This window comes from Centruroides sculpturatus, unplaced genomic scaffold, assembly GCF_000671375.1.
Source record: "Centruroides sculpturatus isolate CEXI.00-Female unplaced genomic scaffold, Cexi_2.0 scaffold225, whole genome shotgun sequence".
Classification (NCBI taxonomy): domain Eukaryota; kingdom Metazoa; phylum Arthropoda; class Arachnida; order Scorpiones; family Buthidae; genus Centruroides; species Centruroides sculpturatus.
The window spans coordinates 352,740-370,184 of NW_019384500.1; the positions used below are offsets into that span (position 1 = coordinate 352,740).

Genomic DNA, 17,445 nt, shown 5'->3' on the forward strand with positions numbered 1-17,445 from the left:
GAACCTAAGTATAAATTCAAAAGAACGCATTTGAATTTAAGGACAATATAATAAAATACACGAATAATAAATAACAACAAGTACATGTAAAATTAATAAAATAAAAATAAATATTCGTTAATAAAACTACTAATACAGTAGAGCGTCGGTTATCCGAAAGAATTCCAGTCGGCAAATTTAAATTTTCGCTAGTGCTGTGGCGGTTTTACAAGCGTCTAGTGACGGCGCGTTCCAACTTACTCTGATGGTGTCTCCCTCTATCGGACAGTTTAGGAACTATGATATGTTCAGAAAAGAGTTTAAATAAAGTAAAAAATAAGGACTAAGTGTCAGTTTTCAGTTTTATTGGAAGGAAAATTAAACTTTTGTTTTTTTCCAGAAATTTTTATATTTGTGTCAATAAAGACTTATTTTAAAAAATTCAACATTTACTTTACTTTGCTGCTATTTAGGTTTGAGTAATGTAAAAATTTTTCTATCTAGATTAAACACTTTCTGAATAGTCGCTGACACCAGAGTTTGATGTTAGAAGGCAGAGAGCTGAAGACTGAGTCTGTAAAGAAATATGACTGTCTATAGCTTAAAACAAATGGCATTGAATCTTCTAAAATTAATGAATTTTATATCCATAATTAAAGATAAATTTCAATTCACTGTATGCTATTTATATAAACAATTCAATTCTTTACTTTTTATAAGATGTTCCAAGATTCCTAAATCATAAAACTGATTAAATAAGTGATGTAACTGATAATGTAAAAAATGCTTTTTTTCAGATACTTTATTTCTTGATTACAAACCCTGTTTTGGGTAATCTGTATTCTAAAAATAAAAAATAACTTTTTTAAAATGACCACAAACTTTTAAAATATAAAAAAATTTAAAAACATGTTAAGAAAAATACATCATAGAAATACCAAATATATAGAATTTTAATTTACAAAATGCTAAAACATCCATGTAAAAAAAGTTTTTACATTGATGTTTTAGCATTTACAATTATTTTAGCAGCAGTTCTCTCTATTTCCTCTAAGCTGGGACTTAATTTCTGATATTTTCTTTTTGCATCTTTCTTTGTCTTGAAGAGAGTTCTTTTCTGAGGGTCATTTTTTTTGTTACCTGGTACTGAATGGGCTGAAACAAAAGAAGACTTGTCTGTTACATCAACGGCTGAAAGCTGTGGGCCCAAATATTTTAGGGTTTTATCTACTACTACTAGTTGGCTCTCAGACATTGATTCCAGATCTGCTTCAAGATTTTTAAGAGCTTTCCTAACATTTTCTCGCAATCTTAAACGTGTTGAACTTGACAGGTGTGTTTAGTTTGTCTATGAGTAATGACGACTTTTCCTTTCTTTTATCTTCAAAAATAATCAATCTTTCATCAATCATTTCTGCACTTGATGAATTTAATAATTCATATTGCAATTCTGTATTAATGTGTTGTTCATTTTCTTTATTTTTTGTTGGAAATTGTTGCAATTCTTTAGTTTGAAGATATCTGCAAACTGTGTGAATATGTTTGCACATGTTTCAATGAAATGTTGAATCAAGACATGTACAGGTGAAATGATGAATACATGCTTTACAGGGAACACACACTATTTGGCACTTGCAGTCCTTAGTTACTTCTTCTACATGGTAAAGTTCTCTTTGTAATGAAGATTCTACAATCCAGCCATCTTCTTGTTCAAGGACCTGCAAACTTAAATTTTCACTCAGTTTATGGCATTTTCTTAATTAACTCTCTTAATTTACTAGTAACTTTGCCTTTGTGAAGTACTATCAATCTGTCAAACGTTTTATCTTTTACAAATTTCATGATAGCATTTATTGCCTTATCTAGTCGTTTGACATTTTTGCCATGTAAATAAATATATTTCAAAGTCCTGTGCATTCTTTCCAAATGGGCATTTGTGTTTAGACCACTCCACTTCTTGTGACAGTAAGCCCATGAGGTGGGATTTTTCATGTATACATTTGAAAAATATGTAGCAAAATCAATGGTATCTGGGTCTTTAAGTTTCCTCATGATCTCATCTGCCAAGAGATAAAAAGCATCTTGATCTCTTTCTTGAAGTAACATTCGTAATTTTAAGTAAGTTTCTGCTTGCTTTTCTGTGATACGAATTTTATTGATATTTCTTCTCCATGCTTGATCTACATGCCAGGTACAGAAGAGTCTTAACTGAGGCTGATTCATAACTTGAATCCAAGCATTGAAAAATGCTTCAGCCATGTCAGACATGAAAACCTTTGGAGATATTATTCCAACTTTTCCTTTAATGCTTTAAAAAAAATAACTCATAAACAAGTTGATCAGTCCTGTTTGAAATAAGAAAGGCACAAGGGAATCCTTGTCTTATGTAATCAATTATCAATAATGTGGTTAGTTCAAAGCTATAACTGTTCATTCCATGTGTCCCATCTATGCATATACAATCTGCACTAAATTGTTGCAACATGTGCTGCTGAATATCATTCATTATTATTAAAACAAAGTCTTCTTTTACTAATTTTGTTTCATTTGAATACAGTAGAACCTCGATTATCCGCCCTAATTGGGGACTGGGGTTGGTCGGATAATTGAAAAGTCGGATAACCGAAAAGTATGAAAAAATCCATTATTAGTGTAGTATATTATTATATCCCATGTAATTAGTATATCGCTATTAACCTATTTTGCGTTGAATTTTCATCGATGTTAAGCCTAACAAAAATTTTTTAAAATAATAATCGTCGCTATTGTATCGTTAAAAATTAGAAAATTAAGCTTCGTTTAAATACTGGCTCCCTTTCATGGTCGAATGAGTTTTGCCAGCTAAAACACGTAAAAATAATATTAAAGTAGCCAAGACATAGCCAAATATTGTAGCGCCACATCACTAGCGGACATTTGAAATTTGCCGACTAGGACGGTCGGTTAACCGAGGGGTCGGTTGATCGGGGGCGGATAATCGAGGTTCTACTGTAGATGCCTTGGGGTTTATAAAATAAAACACAAGAGTCATTATTAATTTTCATTTCATTTACCCAAACATCTACAGATATTCCATCATCTTGGTGCTTTACACCATCTTTTTGTAAATTATATGCTTGTTCAATGTTGTAGAGATCGTGAGTTTCAATGTTATAGAGTTTGTTAACAGATGTAGTATGTGAAGTGTAGAATTAGAGAGAGAATCTCTGATTTCATCAAGAATAACATCCAATGGTATTTTTTCAGCTATTTTACTTGCTAATGAGAAACGTTGTGATGCTGTTAAAGTTAAATGTCCCATGTCTATGTCAGACCCACATGTGTTTTTGTGAATTTTATAGTACTGTACATTCACCATTTTCTTTTTGAATGACCATTCCTGCTGGGCAGTAAGCATTTATTTTGCTGCTACCCTGGGTCTTAAGATGTCTAATTCCATTACCTTTGGGTGTATATTCCAGAGCGGTGACAAGAAAAATACAGTTTGACTTGTCCTGCATACCTTGAATCAGGACCTCTGGTAGTTTTAACAAATTTAGCATATGTCTTTTGTTCAGTCTCTTCTTTCCATGCTGTAAACAAGTCTACTGAAGAAAATGTCAGTATTTCTTCTTGTATTGTTAATTCATGAATGCTGTTAAAATGTTCCAGCAGAAGTTTTTTGGAATAACTAGCACCACACAGACCACAGTTCAAAATGTTCGAATTATCAGGTGTTTCAATTATTTCACCATGGTCATTCCGAAGATGATAATGTAGCCGGCGATTTTGATCGAATTTCCTGGAATATAAATGACAAGGAAAATTAAACACTTTGGATTCACTAACTCGTTCACGTGATCTGGATGAAAATTGTTTGTATGCACTTTTAAATAACGAAACTCTTTAAAAGTCTTTCTGCATAATGTGCATGTGTAACTATTTACAATGTCAGTTTCTGCAGAAGCCGTAAGTTCAGGTATTTCATTCACGATGTCGGTCATCTCAACAATGAGGACAAATGTTACACACAAAAATATGAAATAATCCTAACGAAATAAATACGTAAACTAAAAACTGAAATTTGCGAAAAACTGAATGCTAATAATAAGTAAAATCAATAATAAAACAGATGTTAATAAAATGAATTTTGTATTTAATAAGCTACGATCGACGTCTCTTCTTCGGATATCAAAAACTACTACTAGACCCAAGGACCTTGCAGTAGACCGATTGTTTACTGTACACGAGTTTATTACCTCCAAAAATGGCCGACAGAGGGAGCCTCTATCAGAGTAAGTTGGAACGCGCCCGGTCGCTAGACGCTTGTTGGCGCTGAAATCTTTGGCTATATCTTGGGCTACTCCAATATTTTTTTGTTGGTGTGAGTGTTTTAGCTGGTAGCAATATAAACCACACTCGTACCCAGCAGAATTAAATAAATAAAAAACTTAAACCAGCACCTTAATATTCGCTGAGAGATTTTTAATGTAACAAACGTTTTCGATCTATTCGCTAGATCATCTTCAGATTAAAAAGCATTTCTTAAATGGAACAACAAGTTCAAAAATTCAAAAATAATAATAACCAATAACATTTACATTAATAAGAATAACTAATACATTGTAAATGATACAAAAATGTAAAATAAATAACATAATACTCGTACCAAATATTAATACTGTCTATCCTATCTAGACATAATTCCCTTTAAAACATACTAGAGTTCATGCGCCTCTTGTAAGTTTTTAACGGCATACTTCCAAGCCGAAGGAAGACCCTCTGCGTCTCTTGCGTTAATGCATTTTTCTTTTAGCTTGCTTCTGTAAATTTCTATTTTTTCAGCCGTTCTTTCCAAAGTTGGAGAGAGTATCTGTTTTAGGATTTCCGCTTCATTCCATCGAACCAAGGATCCTTCCGCTTGCGCCATCTGGGCTAATATTGTTGTATTAGAACCTTTTCTAATATCATACCTGTGTTCTTTGATCCTTATACCTAGGTTTCTAGTAGTAACCCATACATAATCTTTTTTATATCTATTAGCTGGTTCTCGTAGGGAATCGTATACACACCCGCCTTATCTTCTTTTTTTTTAACCAACCCTTTATCGTTTCTAAGTATTTTATACAAATTCGGAGCTATTTTTAAGATCACCTTTCTATCCTTTATATTTGCGATTTCTTTCATAATCCCTCCTAAATACTTGTTGTATGTAAATTTCGTGTACTTAGATGGACCTTGTCTAGTGACTTTATCATTACTGGCCTCAAATTTTCTAATAATTCCCTCGATAACATTCCTCTTATAACCTAATGTTCCTGCTATCTGTATAATTCTTTCTATCTCTGTATCCCGGCTTATAATGTTTTCACAGTATATAAAAGCCCTTCTAATCAATGCTCGAAATGCTGCTAACTTATATCTATAAGGGTCATTAGAGCTTGCAGGGATATATAGTGGGCTATGCGTTGGTTTAATGAATACGCTAGTGCAGGGGTCGGCAACCTGCGGCTCGCGAGCCACATGCGGCTCTTTGGATGTGAAGCTGTGGCTCTTTAGTTCCATACACAAATATTATTTATTTTATCAAAAAAAAAAAAACCATTTAAAAATCGTTCTGAATCGATTAACTGATCGATTAACTAGGATTCGGCACCGATTCCATCTCTCAGCCACTTGTACTCGCTTTTCATCGCACCCCTCCCCGTGACACGCGTCGTCACTGTCGTCAGTCCGTCGGAAGCTCTCGAATGACGCCGTCATCGGATGTTTCTATGAGGTTTAATTCGCTTTTGACGCAAGACAATTCTGAATAAATAGATTAGTTTTTTATCAAAAAACTTTATTTATGCGAGTACTATTTATTGTTGCCAAGAAAAAAGTTTGTGGCTCTTTAAAAACTTTGAAATTTTGTAAATTGTAATTTTTGGCTCTTCCGACTCAAAAGGTTGCCGACCCCTGCGCTAGTGGATATACGCCCTTTGTTAAATACGATATTAATGTCTAAAAAATGTACAATCATGGAGCTTTTTTGCTCTACCTTCAGGTTAAGGCCTTCTTCGTTTTCGTTAATTCTATCTACAAAGTTAGCAATTACTCGATTGTTTTTCCTTATTATGAATATGTCATCTTCATATCTCTTTTAGTATACTATATCCCTTTCGAAGCTACGCAGAACTTTTTCCTCTACTTTTCTAACAACAAGCTCGCAAAGGAGCCCTGAAATTGGGCTTCCCATTGGTACTCCCCTATTTTGCTTATATGTTTGGTCTTCGAAAGCGAAGAAGGATTCGCAACATACTAGGTTAGCCATCTCTATAACCTCATTCCTGTGTTGTGTTAACGTTGGGTTTTCTCTAAACAAGAACTCCAATAGTGCTTCTACACAGGATTCAATCTTAATAGACGGGTACAAACTTTCGTAATCTAACACAGTTCCCACTTCTTCATCCATTAAAGTAATGCCTTGTAGCTCTTTAACCACCATAATAGGATCCTTTGTCACCAATTTATTATTTTCCATCAGGGAGGAGATGTATTCTTGCAATTTTTTTTCTAGGAAAAATGTAGGTGCTTTCCGTTTCTCCACAATTTTCCACAAGGAAAAAAGGCCGTTTTTCCACAAAAGACCTTATTTCCTTGCCCTCTTTATGAGTTTTAGCGAAGGCAAACAGTCTAGGGAGCCCTGGTCTAGGGTTCCGGCATTTTCGGATAAAAGGTAAGATCTTACTTTAGTTTGGTTCCCTCCAGTTTTTTAACCCTTCTATCAATAGCTTCAACTATTTTACTGTTGATCTTAATACATTCTGTTTTTCTGATATATTCTTCTCAGGCTCTATCATACGTTTGTTTTTTCATTATAACCATTTGTTTGCTTTTATCTGCTCTTGCCGCAATTAATTTTTAATAATTCAGGTGATTTTTGTGAAATGGTAGTGAGGACATTAGACAGCAAAATTTTAAACAAAATTGAGCAAATATTTTATTATACATACCCTGTGTTGATGATATCGTAATCATATGGAGATCTAAACCTAACATACAAAATATATTACAGGAATTCAATAATAATCCTACGGCCTTAAAGCTAGAGCAAGAAAGTGAAACTAAGGCACACTTCCTAGACCTTCATATTCAATTAAAAAACGGCTACGTGTTTACCAAGGTGTGCCATAAACCTAATCAACGCCCTCTTTTTATACCTTCAACATCTAATGATTAAGGTGGTTGCATTTAGGGAGCTAATAAAATGAGCATATACGCATTGCTCTAATATCAAAGATACTAAGAATTAGAACGTATAAAACGTATAGCAATAGAACATGGTTACAGTGGTAAACTAATACCTACATTAGTGCGTTCCGTAGAAGAGAACATTACAAAGATATCGACTAGGAACGTAGAAGCGCAACCACAAACAAAAATTCAAAATCGTAAACGCATAGTAGACTACGACCCGAGATTCAGTACAATTACATGATCTCAACGAAACAATTAAATACCAGTTTAGCCTATAAACGCAACCCAACTGTATACAAACTTCGTAACAACAGTAAGGATAAGATTGAAGATAGAACTCTTGGATATATTTCATACCACTGTATGACAACAGATTCGATTGAAGTCTGACATATATAGGCTCAACAAACAGATCCTTGGTGCAAAGACTCAGAGCACCAATACGATATTAGTAATAACAAATACAGCATTGCTCTAGCACAATATGTAAGCGAGCAAGGGGTGTCTCCACGGTGGGCAGAAGCAAAGCTTTTAAAACGCATGTTCGATAACCATAAACTAAGAATCATGGAAGCGTTTGCAACACTTAAAGGAAACTGCATCTGCATTAACAGTAAAGAATTCATATTCAAGGCATGGCAATCTATATTGGATAAGATGGCCCATTTTAAAGCAATATAAAGACAACTATAATGGAAATTGATGTACACAATACTTTCAGACGATTAATTTGCATAAATTAATTTGATTAACGTTTTTGTTCGAAAACTTTTTTCTAAACTAGGATTTGTACAAGATTTTCGTTTTTTAATAGGCCTGTTCCGAATTACTTTTTCCAAATGTCATATTTTGCATAATGAAAACTTATCAGAAATAAACTCCAGAATGTTTATTATTCTAGGATTAACTTATTTGTTAACAAAAAAATTCATCCATCAATAATTTTCGTATAGCTGTTATTGATTGATCGAAAACTTTTCCACGGGTTGTATCTAAAATTATCCGGGATGTTACTTCCGGCTTTTAGTCGTCGGTGAACAAATCGAATGATTTAAGTCACCCGAAGTGTCGAAATTTCACGGAAGAAAAAAGGCGTTCGAATTAATTTGGAACTATTCACCATCGAAGAAAAAGGATAGTGTATTAAATATTATACAGTATAAGGGTTGTCGAGAGGAGAGTGGAATTGGAGATTTTTCTTCTGATTCAGAGAAAACTTAAGGGACTCATTTGACTCTATTACTTGCCTTGGACAAGATCTCCAAATCCTCACTTCCTCTCTCGTTTTTTAGACGTATTTCGAGGCGTCCATTATTCGCGCATTCATTAGCCATTTGGAGACATAATTTTAATTTTCGCCCGATTAGGTGAATCTAGAGGCACTCGGAGAAACTACAAAAATGTACGTAGTGCTCACCAAAAATTATACATAAAAATCCATATGTTGTTGTCTTAAGTTCAAACCTGAAATCGGGACATTGTGAGGTAGCATTGTAATAAAAAATTGATGGATATCCAGTATCAGATAGCAGCCACTTTGAATAAGAAATGAATAATTCTAATTAAACGAATATAATTTTATTGAGTAATCAATTATTGAGCATTTTTTATTTGTTGCTATACTACATATTTCAACTTTTTTTATATTAAAAATAAATCACGTAAACTACTTTTACGGTTAAATAAAAACGTTGACACTTCCGTCTTTAATGAATAAAAATATAAATATAAATATAAATATAAATATAAATATGAATAAAAATATAAATATAATAAAAAAATGTGGGTGATCAGTTAACGAACATAATCCGTTCCAAGACTTTGTTCACTATCCGAATTGTTTGTTAACCGATTATCGATTTACCATAGGTTTTTATGGGAATTTGATTAATTTGTTCTGGAGACCCCAAAAATAAAAAATATATATACTTTCTTACTACGTTTATTTATATGTAATAATAAAAATACATACATACACAATCTTGCGTTTTTATTAGTCATGTTTTTTCCGTTTGAAAGTGTTAAAGAATCTGTCTAACGTCGATTGCTTTTCTCTCTTCTTCAGGATTTTTCGTAAGTAATTAATATCATTGCAATTGTAGAAATCTCCAAGCCTCAACCTGGTTTGGATGCCATTCTAAGACCGTTGTTCTGACATCTCCCACTTCTTCAAAGGATCTTTAATAACAGATATCGGCATTAATTCTCTTTTTCAGAAGAAAACATATCTCGCCGAGTTTCTTGGTGTTCTTCATTCAAGAGTTCTTGCTGTTCTTCTGTCAATCAGATCTGTTTCACGTTCCGTTATAAACTCTTCGATGTTCTTTATTTCTCAGATGTGATTTTTGTTACTCCTTTAGCCGCTGAGTCTTGATTATACAGCATTTTTCTTAAATACGATTGAACTGCGGCCTACTGTAGACCTGTTCACGCCATACTGCCCAGCAACATCAGACATCTTCTACCTACTCTCTGCCTTTGCTATTATACTTTCATGTTTTGAAAATAAAAACAGACGCAAAACTTAACGAGTGTCTACCCGGCAGTCTCGCGAATACATAAAAGAATTGTTTCGTCAGAAAAATGAAAGGCTGGAATTACAAGGGAGAGTTTCAAAGTTCGGAGGAATACTATCCGATCAGTATATACCGGCTTGAGCGTCGATTTTGACGTCTCCCGCACTCCGAAAAGTTTCGAATTGTTGCCCGAAGACGAGAGAAGACCAATCGGTATTCATTATTTTACGTCCCTTCTTCTTGTGTTTGTTTTGGGGGGTGTTCGTTATCCTATCATGTGTTCGCTGTCCGTACATAAAAATCTTTCGCGAAAGTGTTCGTTATCCGATTTCTTCGTTATCCGATCTGTTCGTTAACCGATCATCAACTGTATAGTGATACCTCGGTTTTCGTCGATAATTCGTACGAAACCAATCGACGAAAGCCGAGGTAATTATTTCCTTACGAATCAATGTAAATCCAATTAATTCGTTCTAGACAGTCCAAAATACATACCAAAAACATTTTATAAAGAATTAATATAGCGTTAAATACTAAAAGCAATAAGAAATTAATATAAAAACAAACTAATCTAAAGAAAAGCAATTGAATTGTTTGGCTAGACGCGGTGGGGGGTAATGTCTTGTCTTGTAGAAGTTAGTAGGTCGTGAGCTTCTAGCCCAGGTGTGGCCAATAGTTTTTGCCCCCGAGCCGAATTGGAAAGAGAACTTTTTCCACGGCCGAATCAGGGCTGCGTAGTCGGTAAAAAAACACCAGACTCCGACTCTGACTCCGACTCCGGATAATTTTAGTAGGCCGACTCCGGCAAAATTAAATACAAAGTCATTATATGGGAGCAGAAACGCTCATAGGGAGGTACCCTACTCTGAACTGTGAAAGGAGCCCCGGGCATTTACGCAAATACTTTTATAGTTAGTATTTTTAATATTTAACTTACATTAATATTTATTTGTATAAAAAAATTTATATTTAACAAATATTTAATAAGAGGAGAAAGGGAGCAATAAAATTCTACAATTACATATTTTTATTCTACGGCATATGCACTTCAATTTTACCCTTGCAGAAAAGTTAGTCCAAATAAAAAGTGTGCGATCTAGTTATTTCAGCCCCTTGTTCAGAAAAGAAAAATATATACTTTGATCACTTAGTCTGGCTCATTCAGAAAAATAGAATATTTATTTAGAGCAGAAATAATAAAAGAATGATTTAAAAATATTCAAGTTTAATTGGGTAAAAATAATTTAACTATTGATACTAAACACAAATACTACAATGAAAACTACATATTTAATAAATTAAATTGCTGCATTTTGTATTTAAAATAAATGAATTATAACAAAATACAAAACATTTTTAAAAATTAATAAGAAAATTTATTTTATATTTTCACTTAAATAAAAAAAACTAAATTACATTTATAATTTTGAATTTTATAAAATGGTTCTAAGAAACAAAATAGCTTCAATTAAATCTTCCTTCATAGATGCCCTTAAATTAGCTTTAATTATTTTCAAAGCTGAAAATAATCTTTCCACGCTGACTTGTGTTGGGGGCATTGCTGTGACAGATCTAGCTGCATCGCGAATAATTTCTGGATAAATTGAAATAGCTTCTTCTACGTTCAATTTTTGATAAACGGTCATACTTTTCTATTTCAATTAGCCCATTTTAAAAAATTTTGTTCAAATTTTATTTTTTCAATTTCTGTCGAGTTAGTTTCTTGATTCGTTAAACGTCTTCGCTTCACTTTGAGACGTTCTAAACTATCCAAATATGCTTCGAAATCAAGCTCTTTTTTTGGAGATGATGATTCCGAGTTGTCATTACATTCATTATTTTTATTTTCATCTTTTGATTCATAAACGTAAGGTAACGGCAACTTTTTCAAGCGAATAGCAATTTCACGAAGCTTTTCTTTCCCTGAGGCAATTTGATTGTCATTTAGTAAAATTCGATTCATTGGATCAACGTAAATAGCGGCTAACAAGATTTTATTGTCTAACAACTGAATCTCTCTTTTTTCTCATTGAAGATAAAATCGCATTAGCAACAATTCCTCCAGTTTTGTTGAGCTGATGCATCAAAGTTTTCCACTGTAAGAAAAAATTTCCGGGTGTCAAATCTTCAGTTTGTAACTTTAGGGTGACAGTATAAGGGTATGACAAGACACTCTAATTTTTCTGTTTGTTTCCATTGGTTTTCAGTTAATAAAACATTTGGATTGTCAAGGTCTTCAAGGAAGGTTTTCAATTCGAGCAACCGCTTAACCATTAAATAAGTGCTTCCCCAACGAGTAGATTGATCTAAAATAATTCCTTTTCTAGCACGCCTTCTCAGAATAGCATCTATTTTAGGGGTTCTAGCTACAGTAGCTATTGGTCTTAATTTTGTAATGATTTTAGCTACCTGAAAGTCTTTTAATCCATCTCTTATTGCTAATTGCAACGTGTGAACAGCACATCGCATATGCTGGATTTGAAACATACTGGACGCTTCCTCCACAATATCATCTAAATATTCCTCTTTTTCTATTATAGGCTCGATTTGTGTGTCAATGGCGAATATTTCATGAATGTCTTCTAATGCAATCTCATTATCTTGATTCATTTTCTGTTATTTTTAACATATTCGAAGCATTATCTGTTACAATACACAAAATATGCTCCTTTTTAATTTTTAAATCTTCTAATACCTCTCAACTTTTGCAGATAATCTCCTGTGTGATGAGCCATAGTATCTTTTACTGCTAATGTCTTCGTAACAATTGTATTATTCTCATCAATAAATCGAACATTAATTGCAAAATAATTCACTCGATGACGAGTGCATGCATTTATTTTAATAAATATCAAGCGATCCTTCAGTCTTTTCTGGAGTTCATTTTTTTTTCAAAACAGCCTCTTCAATTATAAGCCTTCTGATGTTTTCTCTATCTAGTGAAACTCTAAGTTTTCTCGCCATTTCGCCGTTTAAGCCTAAAAAGGTCGATCGTGAAAAAAAGATTAAAGGCACACTATCTTGCACCATCATTTCAATTATGAGATTTTTAAGTTTTGCACTCGTCATTGTTACTGTAATTTTATCCGAAGCAAAGAATTTTCATACTTGTGTTTGTACTGAACTAAACTTTTGGATATTTTCTAATTTTAAAATATATGAAGTGTTTCTACTGTTGTCTTTTTCATTTACTTCTTGTAGAATTTTAGGATGTAGACGTTGCAAATGTCTTTTTAGATTACCTGCTCTTGTAGGCGCATTTATTTTTTCAGAACTAGCAAAAGCGCTAGTTTTTGCTTCACATACATGTTTGCCATCATCATTTTCTACAATGCATTTACACTGATAATATTTTCCATCCGTTATAAGAGTATAATATTCAAAAACTGCAGACTTTGAATTTGAAAACACTTTCTTTTCCATTGTGAAAGGGTAATTAGGTATCTAACAATATTTAAGTACTGTAAGGTTTCGTTTTATGCGGTGGATACGTTCTACAGAAAAGCGCATATAAAAAATTCGCATAAAAAAAGACTTTACTTGTCTTGAAAAAGTAGGGATACGTTCCGTAATTTTCTAAAATCGCATAAAACCAAAACAACGAGTTAAAATTAACTTAAAACCGCATTAAAAAGTTTGCAGAAATTAAAAGAAATAGGCTGCTTAATAAATTACTTCGAATGTCTGAAAGAAATTCATATAAAACATTAAAATACTCACTCTAAAAACAAATCACTGACATCTGGATGTGAAGAGTTAATTAAAATCCCTTTAGTTCCTCGCCCGAGTTAACTCGTCAAGGTTACATAGCGTTACGTAAAATTCGGTACTTAAGACCACATTTGACAAAATTTTTTTTTTCAAGTTTTGGAATGTATTTTAGGTCCCCAAATTTTTTCAAAATTTTTTGTCCGCGCGAAAAATTTTTATCGCGGTTTTAATGAGCCTTTGATAAGGCTCGATTAAGGCTTAATTGTTTTTTAATGGGAGTTTTTTATAAAATTTATTTCATAAGTTCTATTATTTCATAAGTAATATTCCTAAGTTGTAGCGCACGGATTTGACTTCGGTAAAGTTATTTAAAGCTTCTTTCTGATGTCAAAAACGACCTCCAAAAGTTTTAAAATTTTTTTAATTAATATATTTTATTTTATATAAATTTAATTAATTAGGGGGGTCGGAAATCGCAATTAAAATCTCAATTTTTTAAAAATATACGTTTCGGTCATAGTCACCCTACTTTAAATCCTTGTCCTCCCGAGACGTATATGAGAATGTCCCGGGAAATCCAACTCCAGTTGTGTAAACAAGCCTACATGTATGTTTGTCCAAGAAATTTTTGGATGAAATACAAACCGCACAACTTCAAAATCGCATAAAAATAATCCGCATAAAAAGAGACTTTACAGTATATAAAATTAGATGTAACTCTTAAAAATAATATGTAGATAAATATAATTCATACTTACAAGCAGTGGTGATATTCAGCGGGTTCGCACAGGTTCGGCCGAACCCGTTGTTAACATTTTCAAAGTTTTCCGAACCCGTTGTTAAACACACGTAACATTTCTCAGTGGTTTTTTCTTTTAAAAATATGTTCAAATATACGTATTATACTCTGTAACACTACTAAACTAGAGCCTTATACACCGTTCGCCTTGGTGCAACCTCCATCGACCGTTTCAATCTCGACTGAAACGAGGTTTAATCGCAATCGACTCAAGAGAGTTCTCGAAACTAGGTCCAGTCATACGAGAGATTCCACAATCCCACGCGCGCGAGAAAATACAAGATGACTGCAGTACACGTGTCGGGCTATCGACAGCGAAATAAAAAAGATATTGTATTTCGAGAGACGATGANTTGTAGAATTTTAGGATGTAGACGTTGCAAATGTCTTTTTAGATTACCTGCTCTTGTAGGTGCATTTTTTTTTCAGAACTAGCAAAAGCGCTAATTTTTGCTTCACATACATGTTTGCCATCATCATTTTCTACAATGCATTTACACTGATAATATTTTCCATCCGTAGTAAGTTTATAATATTCAAAAACTGCAGACTTTGAATTTGAAAATACTTTCTTTTCCATTGTGAAATTGTGAAAGGGTAATTAGGTATCTAACAATATTTAAGTATATAAAATTAGATATAACTCTTAAAAATAATATGTAGATAAATATAATTCATACTTACAAGTCACAAGTAAAATAATCTGAACTTGAGAATCGTAGTAAAAACCCTTTAAGTACTTTTTTCCGAGTTAACCCAGGTTAGACAAAAAGGACGCAAGTACGAATCCTGAATTAATCCTGAATCGGACAAGGAAGTCGGTCTCCCTCAGAGAAATAGTAGTAATGACCAAACAGCACGTGTTCATATTGGGATTATTCCTGGAACTACTGCACACCTTACTAGAACACCCTCCCCTCAAACCGATTCCCTTCGATGTTTACGTAAGGACGTCCCGCGAAAGTTCACCAAGCAGCTGGCTAAAGGTCAAATAGTTGTAAATTTTGGAGACCCCAGTGTCTCGTTACAACTTGTTTTTAATGCAATAAAATGACAAATAAAGCATCTCTAACGATATATTTATTTTAAATTATTTCATATTCTAATATTTTTACTATAAAATCGCGTTGGGGGTGAAATTTTTCTATGGAAAACAAAAAAAGAGAAATGCCGGAATCGGAGTCGACACATTTTTTCCGACTCCACAGCCCTGGGCCGAACCAGAGGCTGCCCTAGGAAGATTTTGAGGTGGTGCGAGAACTCATTGTGGTGTTACCCTGTAGAGACTAAATTGTAGCTAGAGATTACAAATACATTTTCCACATTATCATGCTTTATCAACATTCTACGCTGTACTTAAGAGATTTGTAATGGAAGGTTAACTCTAAACGCACAATGAGTTGTTGACCTTTTTTTTTAGGCGTCAGAATTTTTCATCGAGCCATTCGGACTTCAGTAGCTGATGTTGAAAGATTGATCGCGGGCCACATAAATTCATTAGACGGGCCGTATGTTAGTCATGCCTGTTCTAGCCTATATCCTCCGTGATAAAGTGTGACGTAATTGCCACGTAATAGTAGTAGAATGCGTTTATGATGATCGTATCGCGGGGAATAATTCCTTTCCGGGAGGTCCGTTTAAGGGTAACTGGCCCCTATTTAGGCGTTACAGACGTGGAGAAAACTAGGAAAACTTCAAGTGACCAGCACGTCCTGGCGAAGCGCGAACGCACGACGGTTCGCCAGGACGGTTCGTGCGTTCAAGGAACGAAAGCATTGGCTAATGGTGGGCCGTCACGGAGTAATACTCACAGAACGAAAAATAACGCCACACTGAGCCGGAAAAAGCGTGGGTCGCCTTTTGTTTTCTCAAACTTAGCAGCGAGGTCACTTGGACACGCCTACAAAAACCTAGATAAATTTTTCGCGAAAAAAAAATCGACGAAAAACGAAACCAACGATAACCGAAGTCAACGAAAACCCAGGTATTACTGTGTGTTAAAATGAAAGTCTATACCAGTGGTTCCCAATTAGGGGTACGCGCGAAAATCTAAAATCGGTCGATTTAAAATTTAAATGCATGAGATGAAGCAATCAAAAAAATAATGGGTGGACCATAAAAAATTCGGCAATTTACAAAATGATGTCGAATGCACAAATTCGTTTATTTATAACTAAAAATAATCTCGAAATTTCATAAAAAAAAATGCATTTGTGACAATACCTAAATGAAATTCTTACGCAAGAAATAAAAATTGTACAATTATCATTATCTTCTTGTCAGCGAAGCGGCAATAAAATATTTACTACCATTTTGCACAACACACCTCTGCGAGAGCGGATTTTCGGCCATGACAAACATGAAAACTAAACATCGTCACCGACTTCAACTCGAAGATGACTCGAGACTAAAGCTGATCAAAAAGCAACCAGATTTTGCAAAGTTGTGCAAAAAAAATCGTGCACATTTGTCACATTAAAATTAAATAACCTTATGTTATTTTCATTATTATTAGAATTGTATTTTAAAGGTAATAAATGTAAAAAAAAACTTATTCTATTTATCACTAGCTGTCTATCCACAGCTTCGCCCGCATTATATCGAATTTTCTCGTGGGAGTAAGATATTTTCTCGCAGTAAAATGTAGTCTATGTCCATCTCCAACACGTAAGCTATCTCTGTGCCAAATTTTATTAAAACCTGTTCAGTTTAGACGTGAAAAATTAACAGACAAACAGACATACAGACAGAATTACCTTCGAATTTATATTAGTGCGGATTAATATGAATTTCTGCTATAAGGGGTACGCGAGTTTGAGCTCTTTCTTGAAGTGGTACGCAGGAAAAACTAATTGGGAACCACTGGTCTATACTATACAACCAATATTTGAAATGAAATTATTACGTGTCTACCTGTTTTTTAAACAAAATTTACAGGTAAAAATACCAAAATATCGGAATATTTACTGATGAATATTTTGCGTGATTACTGGTAATCCATTAGAATTTACATGATAGTTATAATCAGTGGCGTAACTAGAATTTCGGCAAACTGCAAATGCACAAGGACAAAAGCATCTAGGGCAGGCATGGCCTACATACGGGCGCGGAATCCGGACGTTCGGATCGCATACGACGAATCCGGCCCGTCTAATGAATTTATATGGCCCACAATCAATCTTTCAATATTAGCTACTGAAGTCCGAATAGCTCGATGAAAAA

At 33.9% G+C, this 17,445-nt stretch overlaps 1 long non-coding RNA gene and 2 pseudogenes across 1 annotated transcript; all 3 read right to left on the reverse strand.

Moving 5' to 3' along the window:
- Positions 1-1,271: 1,271 nt before the first annotated feature.
- Positions 1,272-2,514, reverse strand: LOC111622023 (annotated as a pseudogene).
- A 553-nt stretch (positions 2,515-3,067) lies between these two features.
- LOC111622024 lies at positions 3,068-4,282 on the reverse strand (annotated as a pseudogene).
- Positions 4,283-14,640: 10,358 nt separating this feature from the next.
- LOC111622017 lies at positions 14,641-15,279 on the reverse strand. The gene is made up of 2 exons (XR_002756184.1): positions 14,908-15,279; positions 14,641-14,832 (listed from the first exon to the last, which is right to left on the reverse strand). It is a non-coding gene; the product is annotated as an uncharacterized LOC111622017 (long non-coding RNA).
- Between the last annotated feature and the right edge of the window lie 2,166 nt (positions 15,280-17,445).